The sequence below is a fragment of the Narcine bancroftii genome, chromosome 1 (assembly GCF_036971445.1).
Source record: "Narcine bancroftii isolate sNarBan1 chromosome 1, sNarBan1.hap1, whole genome shotgun sequence".
Lineage (NCBI taxonomy): Eukaryota > Metazoa > Chordata > Chondrichthyes > Torpediniformes > Narcinidae > Narcine > Narcine bancroftii.
The window spans coordinates 354,467,451-354,495,169 of record NC_091469.1 but is presented as its reverse complement, the minus strand read 5'-3'; the positions used below and the strand labels follow the sequence as shown (position 1 = coordinate 354,495,169).

The window sequence follows — 27,719 nt, the reverse complement described above, 5'->3', positions numbered from 1 at the left end:
GTGCTGGCGTCTCTCTCCCCCGCCCACCTGAGTCGCGCTGCCGTCTCTCTCCCCCCACCCACCCAAGTCGCATTGCTGTCTCTCTCCTCCCTCCCGCCCACCCAAGTCGCACTGCCGTCTCTCTCCCCCTTGCCCGCCCGAGTTGCGCTGCTGTCTCTCTCCCCCTGCCCACCCAAGTCGCGCTGCCATCTCTCTCCCTCGGCCACCCGAGTCGTGCTGCCATCTCTCTTTCCTCCCCCCTCGCTCTCCTGAGTCACACTGCTGTCTCTCTCCCCCATTGCCCACCCAAGTTGCGCTGCCGTTTCTCTCCCTCCTCACCCACCCGAGTCGCGCTGCCGTCTTTCCGCCCCTCCCCCCCCACTCACCCAACCTAGTTGAGCTGCTGTCTCTCTCTTTCTCCCCCTCTGCTGTACCAGCACCAGGAAAAAAATGCTGGGTTTTGGAGCTTTCTGGATTTTAGATGTCCGGATAAAAGATTGTGTACCTGTATTACTTTTTAAGAAAGCTAGTGCAGATCCAAAGGATTGAATGGCTCTTTTCTGTCCCTTTTTAATCTTTAATGCTTTGATGTTGGAGTTCAGTGGAAATATCTTTCAAGGTAGAAGAAGCACAAGTTGAAACTCCTATTGTATAGGCTCATTTTATCTGCATGCAATCACTTGGATGCACTGGCAGAATCTCATTCAAGAAGAAATGCAAGCGTTTTAACATGATTTATGAATTGACTGTCTGAAACTCAAAGTAGCAACTGTGGGTCATGCTGTTGTTACTTCCAGGCTGAACAAGCCAGCTTTCTTCAGGCATTACTGGTGGTACTGCTTACAAAAAATGAGGCTTTACATAATAAGCATAAGTCCTCTTCACACTTGCAACAGTCCCAGGAATTAATGGACAATCAGCCTAAAAAGGTCTAATGTGGAATGAAAATAATTTCAACGCTGGTGTTGCAATCAGCCAAATGTACAATGGGCAATTGGATTCTAGGACAGAAATGAGCCAAGTTTTTGCAGGAGTGAGTGCAGGAACATGATGGAAGCAAAGTTTAAAATGAAGATATAAACTTTGCTGGGGGAAAGTTGCAGCAGGAGAGGGAGAGGAAATAAATAGTAAAAGTGGACAATTTTTAAACAGTGTTAAAAAGTTGGTAGCGCTATAACGCTCAATTCATAAAGACCATGTGGAAAAAAACGATGGCAGATCTCTCTTCCTAGAATGCTATTCGGCAGAGAAACCCCTCCATGAGTGCTCCGTGCATGCAGTTGTGCGTAAGGCAGAATGAATATCCCATTGTTAAATGAAAACTTAACTGGAAAAAGTTGAATGACCATGTTATGAACCCAGAGGACCCCAAAACCCAGCAGCAACAGATATTCACCAAGACAAATAGATACTTAAATAAAAGTTGCTTTTAATTATCTTTAAACATGAAAATAGGATCAAACTTTAACTTATTACTATTAACTAACTAACCTAACTTAACCCCCTTCTAATTCTAAGCACAAGTGTATGTAATGTGTGTGTAAGTTTAGAAAAGTTCTTTAATTTACAGTCCAATCTCACTTCTCACTCCTCCAAGTTCATTGGTTGCAGGCAATTGTTATACATTGCACAGAATTTAACATTTATGTATTTACACCAGGCTTTGGTGCTTGAAAGGTAAATGGTTACCGGTCAGAAAGGTTCTTGACGGTTTTCAGAGAGAGATTTGTTGTTCGCTGGACACAAAATTATCCCTTCTAATCAGCCACATCAGTGTCTTTCTTAAGAAAATTGCCCCATCAGGGTTTTCCAGATGATAACCTCTTACATTCAGATCCTTTATGTTTCTCTTATTTCAAGTGAAACATTAGGCAGCCAGTCCTCTCCTCTTGTATGGACCACTAGGCCTTTGACCAGGCTGAACTAAGTACTCACGACCTGTCTTCAAAATTGGACTTTACCACAAGTTTACCAGCTTGTCCTGCTCCAGTCCCAGCTGCTGCTGCTGAACTGAATCTTCTCTCTATCTCTTCTCTCTCAGAGAAAAGCCTGTTTTTTCTCTCTCTGCTTGCAAAACCACATGACCTTCTTAGTACAGCAAGCAGCCCTCAGACAGACTGCGGCTCCGAACCTAATCCTCCGAGTTCTTTCATCTGTTGCTTTTCAAAACAACAATCCAATAGTGGTTCCTTGGGGACTCCCCAAAGCTTTTGCGATGGTATTTGGAGCCAGCCTGTCTAGCTTGAGCAGACCTCCAGTATTTTAAATGAGATCTGTTTTGAAGTGTTTGTATTTGACCTACACTGAAAAAAACCTACTACATTTTATCTCCCAAAATTATATCTATATACAATATAAAACACAACATATTCTGTCACAACAGTCTGGTTTGATTTAGAATCATGGTTTCTTCTCTGATTAAGACATTACCAAGTGAGTAATTTGATGCAAAAATTACCACATTATCTTCTCCTACCAGACCTTTTGGTTTATTTTCTTTCTCTCTGGTGTGTGGGTTTTGAGGAGACTGATGAGGCCAACGTAGGAACTGCTGACTCTTGTAAAGATGGAGCAGGTGGGTATCTTATGAGATTATGTGTATGCAGGTTTCTGTGTGCTTCTGACGCATGGTTCTGAGGTTTTCAATACTATGCTGCAAGGTCATTCTTTACAATGCTTAATAATGACTGGGGATTCCCAAAAGTAATTGGGGATATTGCATTTTTCAAAAAGGCTTTGGGCACATCCTTGAATCTTTTCCTCTGAAATGACATATCAGCCTAGATTATATGCTGAAATCTTATTCAAGATATGACCTTCCAATTTCCCCAGAGATATTTAATAGAAGGGAACGAAAGATAAAAATCTACTGTGATAATTTAGTAAAACATGTGCATTGCCCTCCATAATGTTTGGAGCAAAGATGCTTTTTTTCCCATCATTTGCCTCTGTGCTCCACAGTCTTAAATTTGTGGTCAAACAATTCACATGTAATTGAAGTGCACATTCCAGATTTTATTCAAGGTTATTTGTATACATTTTGGTTTGACCATATAGAAATTAAAGCACTTTTTATACGTAGTCCCCTTGTTTCAGTGCACCATAATGTTTGGGACATTTGGCTTCAGGGGTGTTTGTGAGTGCTCAGGTAAGTTTAATTTCAGGTACAAGAGAGCTAGGCTTGCTTCTAAGATTTAAACACCTTTAGAGTCTGTAGTTGCCATTTTTCAACATGAGGACCAGAGTTGTGCCAATGAAAGTCAAAGAAGCCATTATGAGGCTGAAAAACAAGAATAAAACAGTAAGAGACATTATCTAAACATTTGGATTACCAAAATCAACAGTTTGGAACATCATTAAGAAGAAAATGCAGTAATTGCAAAGGTACTGGTATTCCAAGGAATACCTCCACTGGTAATGACAAAAGAATTCTCATCATCATGAAGAAAAATCTCCAAATGTATGTCCGACAGATCAGGGACACTTTTCAGGCAGCAGGTGTGTATATATCAATGACTACTGTCTGCAGAAGACTTCACAAAAAGAAATACAGAGGGTACACTCATTAAAAGAATTAAAAATGAATGCCTAGGTACATGTCAAGATGATGTGTATAGCTTGAAGGGAATCCTGCTGATATTGACATTCACATATGCCTGGAGCCTTTAATGTAGAATGTAGTGATCAAGGGGAGATGGGAGCTGTTGAAATAGGCTAGATAGAAGTTGCAATGCATTTTGGAAATGAAACAGAATTGTAGCTATAGTACACCCACGATGGGGAGATGAGTGTTTAGGCTGGTAGTTGGGGTGCCAATCATCCAGGCAGCTTTGGTTTGGATGGAGATTTGCTTCATGAGTGTTATTGAGTTGCAGGCTTCCAGGAAAATGTAGTTTGGGAGGTGAAGATGGAAGTTATAAAATGAACAGATTCTGACCTGGCTGCTTTTGTAACCACCATATTTACATGGAGTAGAAAAACAATTTCTGAAGGATCTCAGCAGGTTAGACTGCATCCATGAGTAGAAACAGTCAGTCTACATTTCAGAACTCAACCCTTTATTAAAACTAGAGGGAAGAGGGTATTATTGCATATATAAGGGGGCAAAGAGCAGGGGGCCTAGAGGTCATAGGACGAGAGTGGGTTACCTAAAACTAGAAAAATCAATGTTCATGCTATGGGGTTTAAGGCTGACCAGGAAAATATAATGTGCTATTCCACAAGTTTACACCCCTGACAATGGATGAGGCCAAGAGAGAAATATAATTGTTGTAATACTGTGATAATTTTCTCAACAATTCCTATAATGACATATTTGTTCAATGATGAAACTCGGCATGTTAATCATTAAGGACCTGTTGAGGGTAATGCTATTGATAAATGCTTAGTATCTCTCTTATTGGAGTTGGTCGCTTCTATAAACTTATGTGGTGCATTTGGTACTTTCCACTTTTCTCCTCACATCTAAATGTTGTACAGATCTTGTTGCATGCTCTCGTGAGTTATTTCATTTTTGAATTGAGTTAGGAATGGAATAAAATATTGGCAGTCATCTATGAATACGCTATTGAATAGATAGTGGCACATGGCTTGTTGTTTACACAACAGACCCTGCCAATGTTGAACTTTAATAATAAAAGCCCCAAATTTTAAATGAACAGCATAATTGACAGACTAACCTTTTAATAATGGAGTATTGTCCCAGTAAATTCTTCAATTTTGCATATTCAACTCATTTTAAATCCATTTAGATTGAGATTATTAAGATAAAGACACAAAAGATGTTTGTGCAAAGGAATCTACAAAATAGTTGTGATTGCGTGTAACTGGATATAGTCATTAGGAAATGACAAATCCTGTTAAACCATGCTGAATAAATACCAGCTAAACATATGAAAGGTAGTTGCAATGCACCTAACCAACCAGAATTCCATAAATAGGTCCTTGTTATTTGAAAGGCACATAAAACACTCTCCTTCCCCCTTCTCATAATTTCCAAGAATTTATCCATCATTTACATTGTATGACATGACATTAATTTGCTCACCTGCATAAGCACAGCTCCAACATCACTCATTAAATACTAATGCTAAACATTTTTATTTTGGAACTTCAAATCATAATGAGAACATGAGCATTTTTTTAAAAAGTTGTTTATTTCACAGTGGAACTGTCAATGCAATAATGTTCAACTCCATGGTGGAACATTGCAGTAAAGAATAATTAACATCTGAGAACATTATTTTGATTCCAGTTTGTTTGAATCCTAATTTCAGATGTTTTGAGATGTTGAAGGATAATATAAGCTAGATCTTAATTCATCCATAAGATGTAATATGATCATATTTATTGTTGTTTTATCAATTCTGACAACTTCATTCAGTTTGCTGGTAGAAGAACATATAGTGATAGAATCTTGTAGCACTGAATATAGTCTTTTCGTACTCTATGGCCCTTGTCATTTTTTTTAAAATACTGTACCTAACCAATTAGTCTCACTTCCCTTATCCTACCTCAAACCCTTGTTCAAAACAAAATCATTGCAAATATTATTCAATCATTTTTTAAATGTGATGAATGAAATTGCTTCCACCATCCTTTCAGACAGTGAATTGCAGGACATTGGGTTGCTGGGTAAAAATACTTCTTCACCTTCTTCCATTCACTTTTCATCTGTCTTCTCTTGTTACAACCATTTGCCACTGGAAATCATTTCTTCTTATTTACCTTCTGAAAACTTTTGTCATAATTATAAACATCTCTATTAAACATTTTTGTAGTTTTTTATACTCTGAGGAAAGCAGTTTTAGATTCCTTGTGTGACTGATTAAGAAATAATTTTAAAATACGTGAATGATGATGTAATAGGTCTGAATTGAAAATTGCTGCCTTGATCAGTTATTCAGTCGACAGTTGTGAAATTTCAAACAGATTTTCCAGCAGTTTCTAAGATGATAGGAAAAATGTGTAGAGTAATATTGAAGGCAATTACAAAAAGGAGAACTAAATGTGAACAGATTGTCACTGTTAATATGGATTGGTTACTAATTGGTCAAGGTTCTTTTTATTGTCGTGTAATAATACATAAAAATGCACCATGTATACTCAGGTAATAGCTGATCCTTTATAATAGTCGACCCCACCCCCTTTATTGACCCAAAAATCGCATTTTCCACATGGCCCATGTAAAAGTTGGATTTACCACCCCACCCACCCCCATTTTTGGCCCCATCTGAGCTCCTGACTCCCTGACTGTGAACCTTGCTAGGCCTTCCAAACAGAACGCCTACAACTGCCCACCCATCTGAGCTCACGATGCTCCAAACATGGCTTTACCACCTGGTCCCAGCCATCTGAGCTCCCAATGCTTTGAATGACACAGGTACTTAGCACGGTCAAAAGTAGTAGCACCCCCAAATTTGACTTGAAAAATTAGACCCCAGAACTCGACTATTGCACGAGTATATTCATTATGTGTTTTCTCCATGGTTTTGTTGCATTCATATCTTTGTCATGTCTTTATTGGCTTGGGCAGGCATTTAAATTTTGCATGACCTTCTCACACTATATGACACCTTTTTTCCATCCTTCTGCTGAAAGTTTTAACAATCAATCATATTTGCATTCTTTTATGAATTTTAACCCCTCAAAAGTATGGCCCGCGTAAAAGTCAAACACTGCCCCCCCCCACCCCCCCCCACTTGAGGAATGGCAGAATTCAAAATTTTACTCTTGGCAGTCTTGGGAATATCTCTTTGGCCTGAGTGCCATTGAATTTCGAGGAACAGGACATTTTGGCTGGAGCCCTGCACCTTTTCAATATTAATGGACACATCCTATTACCTGAGGGAGGATATTAGAATATAAAGGGCCTTTGAGACAATGAACTCAGCCAGAACTTGTAGAAGGACATCATCGATATAATGGGCAATTGACACCTCTGGGGGATGTTGAATGCATTGTAAATCACGGGAAATTAAACCATTGTATATAATGGTGCTATGAACGGAAGCAGCAAGAGGGGTGGAGGGTGACAGACTTGTTGAGATGTTTGTAGTCCACCATTACGCGCCACGTCCCATTCTTTTTGCGGACAGGCAAGACGGGACTATTGAAGGGAGAGGCTGTGAGTCCAATAACACCTTCCACAGTAAGGCTTGGACGGCCTTAGTAATATCTTGGTGTCTCTCTGCATTCTGTACTGTTGGCTACAAATGACCTGGGGGGCAACAACAGCCCCACTGCTGCTGTAGCCCATGCGACCCATAATGTGAATTTTCCCTTGGTATAAAGTGACTGTCCCTTTGAAACAATGATCTCCAGGATACATTTAGGAGATGATGCTATCAAAACTGTTATGGGTTGAGGAGGTTGGTTCCCAATTGCCATGTGGAGCGTGACTTTCCTCGCAGGAAAAAAAGAAGCTCCTAACCCCCCTATTTGCATCGGTGTTCCTTTCCATCCTGCAGGGTTGCCCAGGATCATGATGTGTTGGGCACCCATGTCGACAAATGCCATCCACCTCTGAATGTGGCCCCTTCCCCAATGTATAGTGATGGGTATATGTGGCCTCAGGTCTCCCAGGCAGGAGAGGGCAATGGACAAATTATGTTCATTCTATAGGAGGGGGATGGAAGTCTGCCACCCTGTAGGCGAAGGTTCCCACTAACGAAGATGGGCCATTTCCTGCCTCAGCAGGTCTCTGACCTTGGCCTTGAGAGCAGGAGAGACTGTTTCGATGGGGATGGGCAGAGGCAGTGTCAGTGATGGTGGGAGCAGCCATCCCAGGGTGGGTGTGGGTTTTCCCCTGGCTATATTTCATCCTGCAAAGCTCTTTCCATAGCACATAAATGGTGGAGGTTTGGATCTCGTCTACGCTGGCGCAGTCCACTCCTACATGCATCAGAATCAAGTATAGATGTTTGCACATAAAACGAGGGGTTGTGTCTCTAGTCTCATTTCCGCCCTAAGGACTTGGGCAGGCACCCTCCCGCTGAATGTACTCTAGCTCTTCCAGGACGGTGGTGGCATTGTGCATGGTCTTCCCATTAGCCAGACCACTGGCCTCAAATCAGGGTGTACGTTGGTGACCAGTTATTCTGGCAGCGTGCTGGTCACCCTGGTGTTTTCTAGGTAGTTTCAGTCACAGGCTCCCTTGTAAATGGCATTAACCAGTGCCCACTGCCTCATGACCTTGGTACCCTCACTGACCGTGTTCCATTGCGCTGCCCATGTAAGTCCCACTTGAGGAGGGTGGGATACCGGACCCTCACAGCAGTTGCTACCCCTAATCCCTTCCTGCGGTGCCTGGAGTGCATTGTTGAGACTGCTGATCAGATAGACTTCCCAGGGCATTTGTTTCCTGGTGAGAGAGGCTCACATTGGGGCCCCCTCAACCCTTAGCCAGAGCAGTCATGTGGCCTGGTGCTTGCCTGGCTGATGGCAGTACCGATCCACCAATTGTGTCAGCTCCTTGGCAGAGAAATCCCAGGTCTCCATAGCCTTGGAGTGACTGCGGGCATGTTCCCCTGCAGCCTCCTCATCCTCCTCCCCTTGATGGCGGACCTGGGACTGCATGGTGATGGGTCGGGCCTGCAGGAGGGTGTGTGTGATGGGACTCAGGCTCTTTGGGCACGCCCTCCTCATCACTGTCCATCTCCACATCCCCATTCCTCAGCCATGCATCCATCTTATTGCTGTGCCAGACCAAGGTTCGAAATTTGAGCCAGACTGATGGGCTGCCTGGGCCTGCTGCATTTGAATCAGGCTGCAGGTGACCTCGGTACCTCTGGTCTTGAGGTCATTGGCTCAGGTCTTGGCAGCCTGGACAGCTTTCTGCAGTGTTCAGCAGTGTTGGTGTAGTTCCTCTATCTGCTTGTCTTTTTGGTCTGACATATATTGTTTCTGGTCAATAATCCTGACATGGTATCTCAAGAGGGACACAAGCAGTCATAAGGAACCCATTTGACTTGGGGGACCCTGACTTCTTAAGGAGGGAGACCATGTGGTGCCCTAGTTTCTCACCACACCAATCCATTGGTTTACTGTAGTCCACCAGCATGCTGGTCAAACTCACAAATCCCTCCCTCTTATTGGTCCACCCAGGGATTCTATCCTCTGTGCCTTCACTGGCTTTCTTGCCCCTGTTAGAGAACAACCCCCCACGTCTGTGGTCAGCCAAGACCTTTGAGAACCTGCTTGCTGCGCCAATTGCTGTGAATGAGAAAACTGATTCAATGGGTCTCAAAAGCAAGGACTCTGAATGCAATCTTGTAGTAACTGATTTTATTTCCAAAAGACAAGCATGGGAAAATGTTAACAGGAATAGCACACAAACTTGCATAGTTTATAGCGAGCGTGGGAAAGTGGTAGCGGGAATAAAACACGTGCACAATTTATAGACAAGCATAGGAAAGTCACAAGGGAATAAAATACCCACATAATTTAGAGTGAATATGGGAAAACCTCAACAGAGATGAAATACATACGTCACACACACACACACACACACACACACACACACACACACACACACACACACACACACACACACACACACACACACACACACACACACACACACACACACACACAAACAAAACGAACTGGGTACATATAACAATCAAGGAAAAACAAAATGATACCAGCCACCTCTAGATTCAGTGCAGGCATGGCGCTATGCTATTAGGGACACTAATTAAACACACTCCCAACCCTTTAACAATACACATCTTACCAACAATTTTGCCAGCGCCATGGTTCTCAGCCTGGAGTGAAGCAGGGTGGTCACTCAAAGATGGGAATGAGAAAGAATCAAGCACATGTAGTGCTCTTTATAGTGATGGAGGGCTATCTGGGTCCAGCCCAGATATTTTACAGGGACCAAATGGCTCGGTCCCAGCAAGGCTAAGTTTATTGCAACGGCCAATGGCCCAAGGCCAAGTACAAAGGAATTTAAATGAGCCAATAGCAAGGTGTGCACTAATGGGTGGGGTGGGGAAAAACCTTGATTGGCAGGTAGTGTGTCTTCTGACCAGGTAGTGGGCAGTGCTGTCATGTGATAGCCATGACCCTTCACAATACACCCACCCCCAATTTGTCCTGAAAAATTGGTCCAAAAAATTCGACTATTGCATAAGTATGTACAGTATATAATATACATCATATACTTTTTGACTTCCATAAGAAAAACAAAAAGTCACCATGAGCATTGGCTGGCATCCCTAAAAATTAGAGAAAAAGAAGCAAAAAAAGAGTACCTTCAGACACATTGAGTGTCCAAAGATTTGTCTCTAGCATTCCCACAGCCTCTCTAGCAGTAGGCTGTTGAAACCATTGGCAATCCCAAGCTCCAAGTCCAAACCTCTGATATGATCAATAAGCCTTCAGTGCCAAGGCTCTTCAGGAGATCTTCTTGCCCTCAGTATCCTCTCAAATCTCAATTTCCATATCATGATTCTGATGATTCCCATGAACGTCTTCAGTAGTCCACAGCCCGATTGGGTCCTTCAGCCACTGAGCCCTTTGCTGGTCCACTGCCATGGTCACCTTCCCTGTAGGGTCATCTCCTATGCTTCTTCTCAACAGGGGTGTTCTCCCCACTTATGGTGCCCTGCCCAGTCTGCTGGTCCCCTGGAGTCTGCAACCCCTCGATAAAAGCCACCAGCTTGAGCACAGATTTCCATGTTTTTTAGGATTAAAAAAAACACTCTTAGCTCCTTTAACAGGCCATTTAAAGCCTGAACAAAACTGTCGGCATCAAAACCAGTTTGTGTCTCTGCTCCCCACCCTCCTGGGTTCGCACCAGTGGCAGCACTGCCATTACAGCTGCTCTGGCAGGGCCGCCATTCTTTTTATTGGATTAATTGGATGAACTATTTCTAGGTTTCAGTCTCCAGAAATGCAAAATTCCTTTAGTATTCTGCTTGATTCCTCCCTTCCTTTTTTGAGGTATTTATGACTGCATGCTGGTATTTGTCAGTTCTGATGAAAAGTTTCTGGCCTGAAACAATGACTCTGTCCTCTTGTCACAGATGCAGCTTGATCTGCTAAGTATTTGCAGGATTTTTTGTGTTTATTTTATATTTCTAGCATTTGCAGCTTTTTAAATTTTCATTCTGGTATCCATCCCAATGCAAAACCCTGGATTAAAAGTGTTGACAAAAAGATTATTTAATTATGGTCATTGCAGATAACGACAACCTTACCTATTCACTGACGGCTATGGAGCATGCTCATCAGTCAAGATGCTGCCAACTTTAAGTTTTACTTCAGAGACTTGAGCGTACAAATATGGATTGATGGTCCTTTGCATAGTACAGAGGAAGCACTGCACTGCTTATGGTCAGGTCTTTTGAATAAGGAGCTGTGTACTTTAGATGTAAAAGAGTCCACGTCACTATTATACAGACTGTCCTGACCAATATAGTATTTCTTAATTACAATACAAACAGAGATTCTGTTTATTATCCTGTTTTTTTTTTGCGTGAACTTGTGTGCAAATTAGCGATCCATTTCTGAAATGACTACATACCCCGAGATCATTAAACGTGCTATTGCAATGCAGACCTTTATCTCTGTTCCATGTCCACAATTTGCACAAGGATTACATTTTATCGAAAATGAGAGTGATCCTCCCTCATTTCTGTAGAACACAAAGGCTAATTGTAAGCGCATATTTCTGAGTTGAGATCAGCATTTCCCAAGGTATCAACTGGCTTTGCAGTTCTGTTGTATTTGAAGGAATACCCTCTGGCTAATCTTGAATATGACACATTTAGTTTCATGTCTCATCTATCAAGTGACAGTGACAGTATTTTGCAATTCTTGTCATGAGATTTTGGTATAAAAACACAAAATGCTGGAGAACGTCAAACAGTGTCTTTATGTAGCGAAGGCAAAGATACATAACCGACGTTTCGGGCTTGAGCCCTTCATCAAAGTATGAGAAAATGCCAGCAAGGACACATCAAAAGAGAAGGGAGGAGGGGGGTGGCAAAGGCAAGAGATGATAGGTGGAGAAAAAAGGGAGGGAGGATGGCAGGACTGGGTGGGTGGAAGAACTGAAAAGACAGGAAAAGAGGGGAGGGGAAAGAAAAGGCATGCAGGTTTAATGGAAAGCATTAAAGTCAATGTTCATGCCACATGGCTGGAGAGTGCCCAGATTGTTCCTCCAATCTGCGGGTGGTCAGGGTGGGACAGTACATAAGGCTGTGGATAGATATTTGAGCATGGGAGTGTGACCCAGAATTGAAATGGTTGGCTTCTGGGAGGTTGCTGTTGTTGCGAACAGAGTGAAGGTGCTGAGCGAAGTGATCTCCCAGTTTGCGACCGGTCTCTCTAATGTAGAGAGGGCCACAAAGGGTGCACTGGATGCATTAAATAAGACCTCTGGATGTATAAGTGAAGTGTTGCTTCACATGAAAGGCCTCTTTGGGGCCCTGGACTGTGGTGAGGGAGGTGGTGTGGGCACAAGTGTTGCACCTCCTGAGGGCACGGGAAGTTGCTGGGGGTGTGATGGTCAGGGAGGAATGAGTGCACAATAGAATCATGGAGGGAGCAATCTCTGTGGAAGGCTGAGAGGGGAGAAGTGGGAAAAATGTTCCTGGTGGAGGGATCCTGTAGTAAGTGGCAGAAATTCTGGCGGATGATGTGTAGGATGTGAAGGCTGGTGGGGTGGTAGGAAAAGATGAGGGGGATTCTATGTTTGTTGCATCCAGGGGCAGTGGGGGCCAGGGCAGATGAGCGGGAAATGGAGGAGATGCAGGTGAGGGGTGAGTTGATGGTGGTGGTGGGGAAGCCACATTTGTGGAAGAAGGCAGACATATCAGAAGCTCTGGACTGGAAGACCTAATCTTGGGAACAGATGTGGTGGAGATGGAGAAATTGAGAGAAGGGGATGGAATCCTTGCAGGGGGGCAGGGTGTGAGAAAGTGTAGTCCAGGAAGTTGTGGAAGTTGCTGGGATTGTAATATATGTCAGTGGAAAGCATGTCTCCTGAGATGGAGACAGAGATCCAGGAAGGGGAGAGATGGCTGTGGAAGTTGGGCGTGAAATGGATGAAGTTGACAAGCTCATCGCGAGTGCATGAGGCACCCTTGATGTAGTTGTCTATATATCGGAGGAAAAGTTGGGGGAAGGGGGGGGTTCTTGACTGTAGGCTTGGAGCAAGACTTGCTCCACAAAGCCTACAAACAGGCAGGTGTGGCTGGGACCCATGTGGGTATCCATGGCTACTCCTTTGATTTGGAGAAAGTGGGATGAGTGAGGATAGGTTCTGCCAGGCCCAGGAGGGTGGTGATAGAAGGTGACTGGTCAGATCTTTGGTCCAGGAAATCTTGTCATGAGATCTGGTTCCAGGGCACAAAAGGAGTTAAATTCCATGACTACTCCTCCCAACAACTCAAACAGTTTAGTCATTCATTGTTGTTTACAGGACTTTGCTTCATGGCACACATCTTCTGTTATATTAATGGGTGCCCCTCAAAATTACTGAATTGATTAATTGATTTTGCTTGGGACAAACTTGGGTTATGTTATTCTAATTGTCCTTTACAATGATATGCCAAGGCAGCAGGTACTTGCTATCTATCACTGGAGTACAGAAGGATGAGGGGGCACCTGACAGAGCATTTTGAAGGCTGAAAGGCCTGGACAGAGTAGATGTGGCAAGGATATTTTTCAAGGTAGGGGAATCTAGGAAAAAAGACATGACTTCAGGATAAGAGGGCATCTATTTAAAATAGAGATGCACAAATTTTTTTTAATCAGAGGGTCATGAATCCGTGAAACTTGTTGCCACAGGCAGCTGCAGAAGCAAGGTTATTGGGTGTATTTAAGGCAGAGATCATCAAAAGTCATGAGGAGAAAGCCAGGGAGTGGGACTGAATGGGTGCATGGATCAGCTCATGATGCGAATGGCGGAGCAGACTTGATGAGGCATGAGCCTATTTCTGCTTCTATATCTGAGATCTTGTGACCTATAATTCTGCTTTGAAAACTGAATGTTGCAATTTTTTGGAGTATTTTTGAATATATTGATTTTTAAAAATTTCATAAATTAGTTTATTTTGATTAAATTTCAGAAATTAATTTGAGGCTTCCAATTTATTCCCAACTACCCCATTATTATAGACATACCACAGGTGAGGCTTAATGTTGCTTGCTAATCTTTTCAGTACAAGTTTTTTTTTATTATTATACAATTCTTTCACTGTTTTCCTTTTTAGATGTCCAAGATTAGCATAAAACTGTTCTTGTGGGGAAGGAATTATACAAAATAATAAAATGCTGTTGCTAAACTGGAGGTAAGTGAATTTTTGGGGAGCTTTTCATCTCAATCACATGTATAAGGTGACATATTAATGTATGCTTCATTCTGAAAATGGAGTTTTCTTGAATTCATTAAACTTTGCAATGTTCCCGTATTAAACTATACTTCATGCTATGCACATCCACATCAACCATCCCATTACCACATTCAGCCATGAATTGGAAAACAGTAAATCACGACACAATGCCAGGCAATAACCAACTGCAACAAGTTAGAGACTGGGCTCGGCATTCAACAGCATTATCATCGAGTTCTCTACTGTGAACACCCTTTTATGAGAAAGAACTGGTCCAGACACATAAATATTGTGACTAAAGATCACATCATAGTTTGATATATTTCAGAGATTGTTTCACCTCCTTATTCTTTAACATTATTTTAAAATTTGCAAGGTGTGTCAAGAAGTATGATGAAGTATGATAGGTCTAAAATGATGACAAAAACACTTAGGAAGTTCAATACAGGCAATTCGCATATTATAGATATCCTTACAGAATTCAAATTCACCACCCAAAATCCATCATGGAATAAAATTCACTTACAGAATTTATGTTACAAAAAAAAATAACTAATTACAGAACATGGAACAGCAAATTTAGTCTGATTTTAATTTTTTTCCCTACTCACATTTATTGATGTATCCACAGATAATGTGGGTTTTAAAAGTGACCTAGGACGTAACTGCTTTGTTACACAGGGGTCACCTGTACCACCTGCATCAACGCAGCTCATTTGATATGCACCCCATCTATCTCTGTAAACACTAACACTTTCTACCACCCTGTTTATAATGTGTACCATACAAAAAAATGGTTTCATTCATTCGCCAAGGCTTTCCCTGGAGGCCAGATATAAGTGCAGAGGGAGAACTTAAAACTTATCTTTCATTCTTTCTTTCTTTGGCTTGGCTTCGCAGACCAAGATTTATGGAAGGGTATGTCCACGTCTGCTGCAGGCTCATTGGTGACTGACAAGTCCGATGCGGGACAGGCAGGCATGGTTGCAGCGGTTGCGAGGGAATATTGGTTGGTTGGGGTTGGGTGTTGGGTTTTTCCTCCTTTGTCTTTTGTCAGTGAGGTGGGCTCTGTGGTCTTCTTCAAAGGAGGTTGCTGCCCGCCGAACTGTGAGGCGCCAAGATGCACGGTTTGAGGCGATATCAGCCCACTGGCGGTGGTCAATGTGGCAGGCACCAAGAGATTTCTTTAGGCAGTCCTTGTACCTCTTCTTTGGTGCACCTCTGTCACGGTGGCCAGTGGAGAGCTCGCCATATAACACGATCTTGGGAAAGCGATGGTCCTCCATTCTAGAGATGTGACCCACCCAGCGCAGTTGGGTCTTCAGCAGCGTGGATTCGATGCTTGCGGACTCTGCCAACTCGAGTACTTTGATGTTGGTGATGAAGTCACTCCAATGAATGTTGAGGATGGAGCGGTGACAGCGCTGATGGAAGCGTTCTAGGAGCCGTAGGTGATGCCGGTAGATGCGTTTCATTCACATTGAGCAACACCTCATAGTGCTATCCGGATCCAATGGAGGCGGGGTGACTGGTGCGTAGAGCCAATGGTCACAAATATGCAGCAGAGCAATAACCGTCTTTCCTACCCATAATTACCCATGCAGCTGGAACGGCTCTGTGTCTCCCAGAACAATTCCAGCTGCATGGGGGATTATGGGTAGGGAAGATAGCCATTGCTCTGCCGCGTTTTGAGGCACAGAGAGTGACCCTGAAGGCCGAGGTGGCCCAGTGAGGCTGTCACAGTCCGCACTGGCCGCCCCCTGATGGCTCCTGCTGGCCGCCGCTGCCTGACGGCCACTGCTGCCTTATTGCCCCCGCTGCCTGATGGCTCCCGCTGCCCTGTCAGCTCCCGCCCACCACCGCTGCCTTGAGGGGATAATGGAGAGAGAGGGGTGAGTATGGAGATGGGTTACGGGCTGAAAGTGTCATCAGCCCGTCCCTAACCAGCTGCTTTCAGTGGTTGTACATTCAAGCCAGGCGGCTGCACTCTGCCAATTATCCTTCCCTGAGAAGGGTTGGATTCGGCGCCTTGGAGCCGGCCACGACGCTTTCAGAAAGGTAAGTCTCGAGGTGTAAGGGTGGAGAACCTTTGCCTTTACAGTCGGACATTTTCCTTGCTTGAAAGGACCTAATGATATCTCTCAAACTCATGAAAAGACAAAGGCAGTACCTGCAAGCTTCTCTTCAAGTCACACAATATTTTGGATATTGATTCCATCATTATCACTATGTTTAAATTGTAATGCTTCCCACCTGACAATTTTGTGGAAAAGCCTTCACTCAAGGACCGTATTAGTCAGGAATATGGATCACCTTTCCTCTTTGAAGGATTTATTTTTCTGCAGGTAATGCCTGACCTACTGAATGTTTTGATCACTTTTTTTACTGTTTAAGGTGATTTACCTCTGGAAATTGTTCTTGATATGTGTCTCCACTTACTCAAAGGGACTCTGGTAGATTTTACAACCATAGAAGAACTATCAGCAGAGTGGTATATCACTAGTGTAACTCAATTTACTTCATAAAGTGAAGAGAGAATCCATTGGATTCTCAATCCCTTCAGCTGACATTGCTAAGGGAGATAATTATATCTAGAATTTTTTGAATTGGATATGAAAGTGCTATGAACAGAGATACATCTTTCATCTGTTGTGAATATGGACTCCGGTCTTAAACAATAAAAAAAATTGTGGGACTGCTGGAGCTGCTGTAACAGCAGCACTGCCACTGGTGCAGACCCGAGAGTGCGGGGAGTGGAGACACTGTTGCTACTCTGCTGCATTCTGCCAAGTCCTGACACCAATGGCTCAGTACAGGCTTTAAACAACATGTTCAAGGAGCCAATGGTGATTTTATAAAATCCTGGAACCATGGAAGTCTGTGCCCAAGATGGTGTCACTTATGAGGGGTTGCAGATTCTGAGGGAGCAGCGGATCGGCACAGAGCACCAGAAACAGGGAGAAAGGGGGTGCTAGAGAGTGGCTGATAAGTCACAACTCACAGAGCTCCTGCGAATTGTATTAATAAAGTATTAATCCATGCCCTGTCCTGCATTTGTCTGTTCCTGTAGTGCCTCTTATGTTTTCAGCAGGCTCTTTTGATTCCTTCTCAGTTGTGTCAGTGGCTCTAAGCTTCTTGCTGACTTGCTATAGTTGGTTTTTTTTTGTCTCCTTTGCAGATGCTTTTGTTTCTGTTTGACATCTTTGATATCTCTGCTCTTGTTTGGGTCTGCAGAATAGGGAAATGTCGTGCATAGTCTACATCCCATCAGAAGATCAGTGGATGACATGCCAAGTTCAAGAGGCAAAGCTCTGTAACTCAATAGAGCTAGATATGGATCTGAACCACTGTCTAATGCTTTTTTGAGCAATTGTTTAACCATGTGAACACCTTTCTCTGCTTTAATATTTGATTGTGGATGTAAAGGACTTGAAGTCGCATGTCAAAAATCATAATCTTCTGCAAAGTTTTGGAATTCTCTACAACTGTAGCATGGTCCATTGTCACTGTAGACAATTTGAGGAATTCCATGTCTTGCCAAGATTGATTTCATATATTCGATCATACAAGCAGCATATCAATTGGCCAAAAAAAGTACCAAATCCAAAGACTGGGAACAGTTCAAGAGGCAGCAAAGGAGGACAAAGGGATTAATCAAGAGGGCAAAAATAAATTACGAAAGTAAGCTTGCGGCAAATATAAAAACCGACTGCAAAAGCTTTTATAGATATGTCAAGAGGAAAAGATTGGTGAAATCCAGAGTAGGTCCCTTGCAGTCAGAATCAGGGGAATATATAATGGGGAATAAGGAAATGGCAGACCAATTAAATTCTTACTTTAGTTCTGTTTTCACAAGAGAGGATACAAATAACCTCCCAAGGATGTTGGGAATCATAGAGACTAATGAAAGGGACGAGTTGAAAGAAATCAGTACCTCTAAGGACATGGTCTTGGGGAAATTGAAGGGATTGAAGGCCGATAAATCCCAAGGGCCTGATAATCTACATCCTAGGGTACTTAAAGAAGTGGACATTCAGATAGCAGATGCTTTAAGAATTATTTTCCAGAACTCAATAGACTCAGGATCAGTACCCATGGATTGGAGGGTAGCTAATGTTACCCCACTATTTAAAAATGGGGGTAGAGAAAAAGTGGGGAATTATAGGCCGGTGAGCCTTACATCAGTAGTGGGAAAAATGATGGAATCCATTATTAAGGATGTAATAGCGGAGCATATGACTAGCAGAGAAGGGATCGGACAGAGTGAACATGGATTTACAAAAGGTAAATCGTGCTTGACAAATCTATTGGAATTCTTTGAGATGGTGACAGTAAAATAGATGGGGGAGAGCCAGTGGATGTGGTATACCTGGATTTCCAAAAGGCCTTCGATAAGGTTCCACATAAACGACTGGCATGCAAAATCAAGGCTCATGAGATTGGGGGCAAGGTATTGATGTGGATTGAGAACTGGCTGGCAGATAGAAGACAGAGAGTTGGGATAAACGGGTCATTTTCTGAGTGGCAGGCGGTAACCAGTGGGGTGCCACAGGGATCTGTACTGGGACCCCAGCTGTTCACAATTTACATTAATGATCTAGATGAGGGGATTGGATGTAATATCTCCAAATTTGCAGACGACACTAAGCTAGGAGGGGTTGTGTGCACTGAAGAGGGGGTCAGGAAGCTCAAGTGTGATTTGGATAAATTGGGGGACTGGGCAGATACATGGCAAATGCACTACAATGTGGATAAATGTGAGGTTATCCACTTTGGTAATACAAACCGGAGGGTAGACTACTATTTGAATGGCAATAGATTTGGAGATGTGGAAGTGCAGAGAGACCTAGGGGTTCTTGTGCACCAGTCACTGAAGGGGAGCATGCAGGTACAGCAGGCAGTTAAAAAGACAAATTGTATGTTGGCCTTCATATCAAAAGGATTTGAGTATAGGAATAAGGATACCTTACTGCAGTTGTACAGTGTGCAGTTTTGGTCGCCTTATCTGAGGAAGGATGTTCTTGAAATGGAGGGAGTGCAAAGGTGATTCACCAGGCTGATACTTGGAATGACAGGAATAACTTATGAGGAAAGATTGCGCAAATTGGGATTGTACTTGCTGGAGTTTAGAAGATTGAGAGGGGATCTCATAGAGACATATAAAATTCTGGCAGGACTGGACAGAATGGATGCGGAAGGGATGTTTCCGATGGTGGGGGAGTCCAGAACCCGGGGCCATGGTTCGAGGATAATAGGCAAACCATTTAGAACCGAGATGAGGAGGAATTTCTTTACCCAGAGGGTGGTGAATCTATGGAATTCATTGCCACAGAGAGCAGTAGAGGCAGGTTCATTGAATATTCTTTTTTTTTTCTTTGGCTTGGCTTCGCGGACGAAGATTTATGGAGGGGTAAATGTCCACGTCAGCTGCAGGCTCGTTTGTGGCTGACAAGTCCGATGTGGGACAGGCAGACACGGTTGCAGCGGTTGCAGGGGAAAATTGGTTGGTTGGGGTTGGGTGTTGGGTTTTTCCTTCTTTGTCTTTTGTCAGTGAGGTGGGCTCTACGGTCTTCTTCAAAGGAGGTTGCTGCCCGCCAAACTGTGAGGCGGCAAGATGCACGGTTTGAGGTGATATCAGCCCACTGGTGGTGGTCAATGTGGCAGGCACCAAGAGATTTCTTTAGGCAGTTCTTGTACCTCTTCTTTGGTGCACCTCTGTCACGGTGGCCAGTGGAGAGCTCACCATATAACACGATCTTGGGAAGGCGATGGTCCTCCATTCTGGAGATGTGACATACCCAGCGCAGTTGGATCTTCAGCAGCGTGGATTCGATGCTGTCGGCCTCTGCCATCTCGAGTACTTCGATGTTAGGGATGAAGTCGCTCCAATGAATGTTGAGGATGGAGCGGAGACAACGCTGGTGGAAGCGTTCTAGGAGCCGTAGATGATGCCGGTAGAGGACCCATGATTCGGAGCCAAACAGGAGTGTGGGTATGACAACGGCTCTGTATACGCTAATCTTTGTGAGGTTTTTCAGTTGGTTGTTTTTCCAGACTCTTTTGTGTAGTCTTCCAAAGGCGCTATTTGCCTTGGCGAGTCTGTTGTCTATCTTGTTGTCGATCCTTGCATCTGATGAAATGGTGCAGCCGAGATAGGTAAACTGGTTGACCGTTTTGAGTTTTGTGTGCCCGATGGAGATGTGGGGGGGCTGGTAGTCATTGTGGGGAGCTGGCTGATGGAGGACCTCAGTTTTCTTCAGGCTGACTTCCATGCCAAACATTTTGGCAGTTTCTGCAAAACAGGACGTCAAGCGCTGAAGAGCTGGCTCTGAATGGGCAACTAAAGCGGCATCATCTGCAAAGAGTAGTTCACGGACAAGTTGCTCTTGTGTCTTGGTGTGAGCTTGCAGGCGCCTCAGATTGAAGAGACTGCCATCCGTGCAGTTCCGGATGTAAACAGCGTCTTCATTGTTGAGGTCTTTGTTGAGGTAGGTTCATTGAATATATTTAAGAGGGAATTAGATATATTTCTTCAGTATAAGGGAATTAGGGGTTACGGAGAGAAGGCGGGGACAGGGTACTGAACTTTAAGATCAGCCATGATCTTATTGAATGGCGGAGCAGGCTCGAAGGGTTGAATGACCTACTCCTGCTCCTATCTTCTATGTTTCTATATTAGGAAACAGCAAAACCTCCAGATAGTTTGATAGATAATAACCAGCAAATAATTATTTACATTCATGTGGAACAGATCAGTGCCAACTTTCTGCCATGGTTCTGCTGGTATCTCAGTTATTATCATGGGTTTCTTTGTCTGCTTTGCGTGTTGTTTCAAACAGGTCTCACAGCTTGAAACTATCTTGTCAATGTCAGTGTTTATCCCTGACCAATAAACAGCAATTCTGACCCTCCTTGATTTTACCATGCCAAGGTGCCCCTCATGCACCCTTTTCAGCATTTCTTGGCACAGTGATTGAGGAATGACAATGCTCAGCTCAGCTCTGATGTTGTAGTATGGCTGACATTCACCTCTAGGTCATCCTTCATTTAGATTCTTGATGACCTTTTGTAGAACTGTCCTTTTCTGTTTCAGCTGCGATCTTCTTGGATTTCATGTCTAATACGGGAAGAGATTCAGTGATCAGATTCACATGGAGATTCACATCTGTATCTATGGAACTCTCATGTGTGCTTCTCTCTGTGTCGTTACCCTGGATAATGCATCAGCTAATACAATAAGTTTCCCTGGTATGTACACCAATTCAAAGTCATAATGTTGTAGATTCATCTGTCTTTAGATCATCAGTGACATTTCACTGAGATTTTTCTTGATTATTGCTATTAATGGCTTGTTGGTAGACCATACATATAACTGTGGAATTTCTCAAGTCCATAGACCAGATTGATCTCAATCTGAGCATATCAACATTCAGATGTTGTTTTCATCCTTGATGCGTATGCTACTGGCCTCCAATCTTCTCCTATATCCAGAAGTAGTACGGCACCTATTCCATCTTTTGAAGTATCCATAGATATTTTTATCCTTCTGGATGCATCAAAGAACATCAAAATGTACTGGTTCTGTAGTTAGAATGGTCTTCAGTCATCCCCATTTTAGTTCATGGTTGTTTCTCCTGTAACAACTTCCTTAGGATTGATTAGGATTGATTTGGAAGACATATTTGGTATGAATTTACCAGTGAAAGTGATCATTCCCAGAACTCTCAATATGCCTTTTTGTCAGTGGGTCTGGGCATCTCTAAAATTGCTTTCACCTTGCTCTTGTCTGGCTCCACACCTGCCTCTGACAGTTTACCTCCCAGAAAGATGATTTCCTTCACATCAAACTGGCATTTTTCTCTGTTTAACTTTAATCCATACTTCTGGAAACATTGTAGCACTTTGAGAGTCTCTCATTGCGTTGTTATGTGGATCCACATAGGATGATGTCATCCACGTACACACTTTTATGATGTGCTCTATTTTCCTGTGGAACACTTTCAGATCTGAGAAAATTCCAAAAGGCATCCTCAGACAAGAGTCAGCCAAAAGGTGTATGAAATGTCCAGTATTTTGTGCTATCATCATGCAGTTTTATTTGCCAGAAGCCCTGGGATGCATCCAATTTGGTGAAAAACTTTGCATTGGCCATCTCCCTTGTAATTTCATTCCTGGTTGAAATCTCACAATGTTCCCTCTTTATATTGGTGTTCAAGTCTTTTGGGTCCATGTACACGTGTAGGTCACTGTTCTTTTTGACACACGTCATTGATTTCACCCATTCTTTGGGCTCCTCCACTTTCTTTATGGCCTCTAGTGACATGATTCGGTTTAGTCCCTACTTGAGCTTCTTTTAGTGGCGCTGGAACCCGTCTTGGGGCATACACTACTGACTGTATGTCCTCCTTTAACTGTACCTTATAGGTGAATGATAGAACTTCAAACCCCTTTCAGATGTCTGGAAATTGATCCAATATTGCTTCTACACTGTTCCATGCATTGGTGCTGTAAATGTAGTACACCCTCTTGACTAGGTTTAAGTTTTCACATGCTTTGTCACTAAGCAGTGATTCATGTTCTTTTGGAACTATTGAAAACTTGAGTTGGTGCTCTTTCTCTTTAACTTTCACCTTGAGTTTACATGTACCTTTTGTGTCGATGCTCTGTCCATTGAAGGGTTTGAGCTGTACAGGATTTGCATGGATATATGGCTTTATCTTTATTGCCTTGATGTTAGCTTACAGATCAAATTGACCTCAGCCCCTGTGTCCAGATTGAAACAAGTATTTGCTCCATTTGTATGCAATGGCATCCTGCTCGACTCCGTTCACACTGTTCAGTGTCTGCTGGTTTATAATCTTCCTGCACTACCATGCCGACGAAGTGTATCACTGAGGGCAGTTTCTTCTACAGTGTGTTCTGTGAGCATATTTTCACTTCTGTTTTGTTTCCCTTTGCAAAAACATTACTTTGCATAATGATTCTGCCCTTTGCACTTATTACAAACTTTTCCATAGGCTGGGCATTGTTTTGGTGCATGTTGAGTGCCACATCATTTGCAATTGAATGTCTCTCCATCTTTCTGTTGTTTCCTATATCCCATTTTTTGTTTATATGTGTGTGGACAAACACTGTGGGTACGGTTATACCTTCATTTTCACTGGCTTTTACACTCTCACTGAACCTTGTTGAGTGCTGCAGAGCTAAATTACTGACATGGCATACCTTCACAGCACCATCTAAAGTAAGCTCTGTCTCTCACAGCAAACTCTCTCTCGCTTACTTATCAATAATCCCGAACACAGTGTGATCACAGATCATTGACTCTTGCAGTGATCCAAAATTGCATGTTCTTGCTTTTAATTTCAAGTTTGTTTAAAACAAAAAGTATCAAAGTTCTTTCCCTGCAGCTGTGTGCTTGAGTGAAACACGTACCTCTCAAATGTTTCATTTTTCTTTGTTTAACAATGTTCATCAAACATCTCAATAACCTTGTCGAACGTGCCCTGGTCTTCTGCCTCAGCAAAAACAACTATTGAAAACCTCTAGTGCTTGAGGTCCTGCTACAGTAAATAGTAGGGCAGTTTTCCATGCATCAGGTTTGTTATCAAGTCCAATGGCTTGCAGGTACAGTATGAATCTTTGTTTGAACAACCTCCACTCATGGTCAACATTTCCAGTATAATTTACAGCAACATGAGCCTTCACACATTCCATTTCTCTGCTGATATCAACTGATACACATACCTGGTACCATGTGATGTTTATTCTACTCCTGGTCCTTTGTGATGTTTCTTTTATTGTAATAAAGAAAATATGGTTATTTTAAAACAACTATATTTTATTAGTTTTAGACACAAGAACATGTAGAGGCATCCATCTTGAATCCAAGCCCAGCTAGTCTCTGACTCCTAGTGGTCAGGAGGATTACTAGCATTCTATCACTACACTACCATTCGATTATATTTGGCCACGCTTTCAAGTAACGAATGGTGTGTTTGAAATATTGAAATGCTTAACAATGAGGATAAAAGTAGAGATAGTACACAGCAGTCCCAGAGGCCTACCCCACAGATTGGCCTCATCTGATCCTGTCTCCTCGGGCAGCTCACTGTCAGACCAGGAAGAACAGGTAACTGATTTTGAGTGACTAAAGTTACCAATGATGAGTGAACTTCATGAAGAAATTGTAGAGACAATTAAAATGGAGATAAGAATTAATATTGGAGAATAACTGGTTGCCCTTAAGTTGGAGCTACAAACTAAAAATTCATTTAGCAGCCGAAAGAGTATCCACAGACACCAAACTGAGAAAAATTAAACATGCTGTTGGGAAGATAGAATGTTCAATGTCAGTGTGTACCGATCCCATCTGCTCAATGCAAATGAAAATTAAAACTCTTACCACTGATTATGATAAAGCTGGAAAATAGATGTGAGGATTTGGAAGTGAGGTCCTGGAGAAATAAAATCTGGGTAGTGGGGATTCCCAAAGGAACTGACAGCACAAGTAAAAGCACAAGTAAAAGTGTCAGCTTTATTAAAAGGTGCATTTGGCCTGGATAAAGAGCCTCTGGTGGACAGAGTACACTCACCTTACAGCCAAAACCATGGCCAGGTAAGTGCCCAAGGCCCATATTGGGCAGGCCTCATTATTACAGTGATTGTGATATCCTATGCCATGCCAGAGAATACTTCAAGGTAAAGCAGAGGGAGATGATTATCTTAGTTTTCCCTGAATCTCACACCAAGCCTAGGTGGCGTTTAGCGACTATAGACAGGAACTGCGTACCCTTCCAGGGGTCCCATATGGGTTAATCCACCCACCCGACTACGGATCCCTTACAGTGTGACTGTCAATTAAATGTCATTCACTTTCCAAAATAAAGACAGAATGGGAACAAGAATTGGAAGTGGAAATTGAGGACAAACTGTAGGAATTAATTCTACTACCTCCTGCGCTCACTTGGAACTCATTCAGTTCAATGTGCTGTAAAGGGTTCACTTTTCAAAAACCAGACTGAATAGAGGACAGATGCAATAGGTGCAATGGGTCCCCTTACCACTTAAGTTGCATGTTTTATCTGTGCCCCAAAATACAGCAATTCTGGAGCAGAGTTTTTAGCACGCTATCCAAAAATATTTAAAATTAATTTGCAATCCTGCCCATTGGCAGCAATATTTGGAATCTCCAACAACTCCCTAAATTCACTGCAGAAAGACACAATAACATTTGTGTCCCTAATTGTCAAGTGTCTAATCATGTTACACTGGAAGCCTGATAGGGGTCCTTCTATTACACAGTGGATTAAGGATATCAGTTTCTTTATTAACTGGAGAAAATCAAATACAGCCTAAGAAGTTACCACAAATAGCAATTATTCATGCATTTTTTTCTCCGAATTACGAGTGCTTTTGGAGTAAAAGACTAACTGTGAGATGGTTGTAACAGTACAATCAGTAATATACCAATGATACTGTCAACAAAGGTGCCAAGGTGGTGGGTCCAGGTGTGTATCTGAGGGTGTATGTGAATGTTTGTGTATCTATGTTGGTTTTTCGGTTTTAAAAATTGAAAATAGGAGCACAATATACATCGGTATGATGTGTACAAAGTTATTTTCGATGCTCAATTAATACTTTTTGGGAAAAAAAAAGAAATGGGGGAACACCACCCCTCCCCCGTTGAGAAGGAGATGCATGGATGTTGACATAACGAAGGCAACCATGGCAACGGACCAGTGAGGGGCTCGGTGGCTGAACTTTGAAGGACTCACACTGGTTGTAGGCTGCTGGAGACTGGCTCATGGGATCCAGGTATCAGAACTGGGATTCAAAAGCCCTCGGGTGCTGAGGGCTTCCCCTGATTGTATCGGGGGTTTGGGCCTGGAGCTCAGGCTGCCAATGGATTTAACAGGAGTCTGTGAGGCTGCAGAGGCTGTGGGAATGCAGGAGGCAAATCCATGGGTACTAAGTGTCTCTGAAGGGACTCTCTTTTGCTTACCTTTCTCGTTGTGAGGGGCAGCAGGCAATACTCATGGTGACTTTGCCTTATGACCAACCAATTTGAAGTGTATCATGTGTAATACATTTTTATGTACAATATTATTACATGGTGATAAAAGGAACCTTGAAACATTGAAACTGTTAAAAAAAAATGTCAGAACTGAAATTTCTGACTGAACTTTGCATTTCTTCTCTTTCCCCCTTCTCTGACAAACCAGTCACTAGTGACTTTTGCCCTTGATCATACAATGAAGATAACATACCCAGAGTGTGGAGATTTATGAGCCTGAAATAAAAAACAATCACTATGCCAATTTAACTCCATTTCAGGAACATGCTGCAATGGCCTGCACTTTTCAATATAAGGCTCAGCAGGTGATAGAATAACAGAATTCTCAGTGCATTTAATAATATTAAATTTGTTTATATTAATTCAGAATGAGTTTTCTTCTTAATCATCTAATGAAAATCAAGAAGTGAATTCCAAAAGATTTGCACAGTGTGATGTCATTTTTGACTCATCAGCCTTACACTGCTTGTTCATGTACTGTTCCCACTGGTTGCATTGAGTAACTCTATCAGAATTCCTGCTCTTTACATGGGGACATGGAAATGATTCATGTTGTCATGGGAACTCAATCTTCTGTATATGTGTGCAATCTGGAAGTTAAATTATCTTCTAGGCCTCAAGCATTACTCTAGCTCTTTAACTTAAAATTATGGTAAGGGTTCAATATTTTAAGGCTTTTCTCTGCTAAGAAGATTAAAAAATACCAAATTGTCATTTGATGATCTGTGTAAATTGAACTCCAGGATTTGGAACAAGATATTGAATCAAAGGGTTAATGCACGAATGTGCTGGAGAAACTTAGTAAGACCTGCACGTCCAAAGGAGCAAAGATACATAACCAATGTTTCTGACCTGAGCCCTTTATCAAGGTATAAACAAAAAGCAAGCAGGTGGATGAATAAATAGGCAGGGAGAGGAGGGAAGAAATGACAGGGGGAGGCGGACAGGTCAACAGGTAAAGGGACAGAGGTGAACCTTGATAGGAGGGCAGGAGAGAAATGCTGAGAATTGATCAGGGGAAAAGCTCTGTGAAAGCGGTGCTGGAGGAAAGGAGACAGAGGGATAGAGGAAGAGAGAGAGAAAAAGAGAGCTAGAGGAAAGGAGACACATGGAAGGGAAAGACTGGGAGGGGGGGGGGTTAACAGAAATTGGAGGTCGATATTAATGCCATCGGATTGGAGGGTGCCCAGACAGAATATGAGGTGTTGTTTCTCCAGTTTGAACCAACAAAATCAAAAGAATTATCTGATTGTAATCATTTTACATTTTGTGGGATGTAACAAATTGGCTGCTTCTTTACTACTTTACACAATGAC

At 42.7% G+C, this 27,719-nt stretch overlaps 1 long non-coding RNA gene across 1 annotated transcript in view; it reads right to left on the bottom strand.

Annotated features, from left to right (window-relative positions):
• Positions 1 to 2,657: 2,657 nt before the first annotated feature.
• LOC138749707 (uncharacterized) overlaps positions 2,658 to 27,719 on the bottom strand; it is a 54,864-nt gene continuing 29,802 nt past the window's right edge. The window contains exon 3 of the long non-coding RNA XR_011348838.1: positions 2,658 to 3,259. This is a non-coding gene — a long non-coding RNA (uncharacterized lncRNA). The remainder of the gene's footprint in view (positions 3,260 to 27,719) is intronic.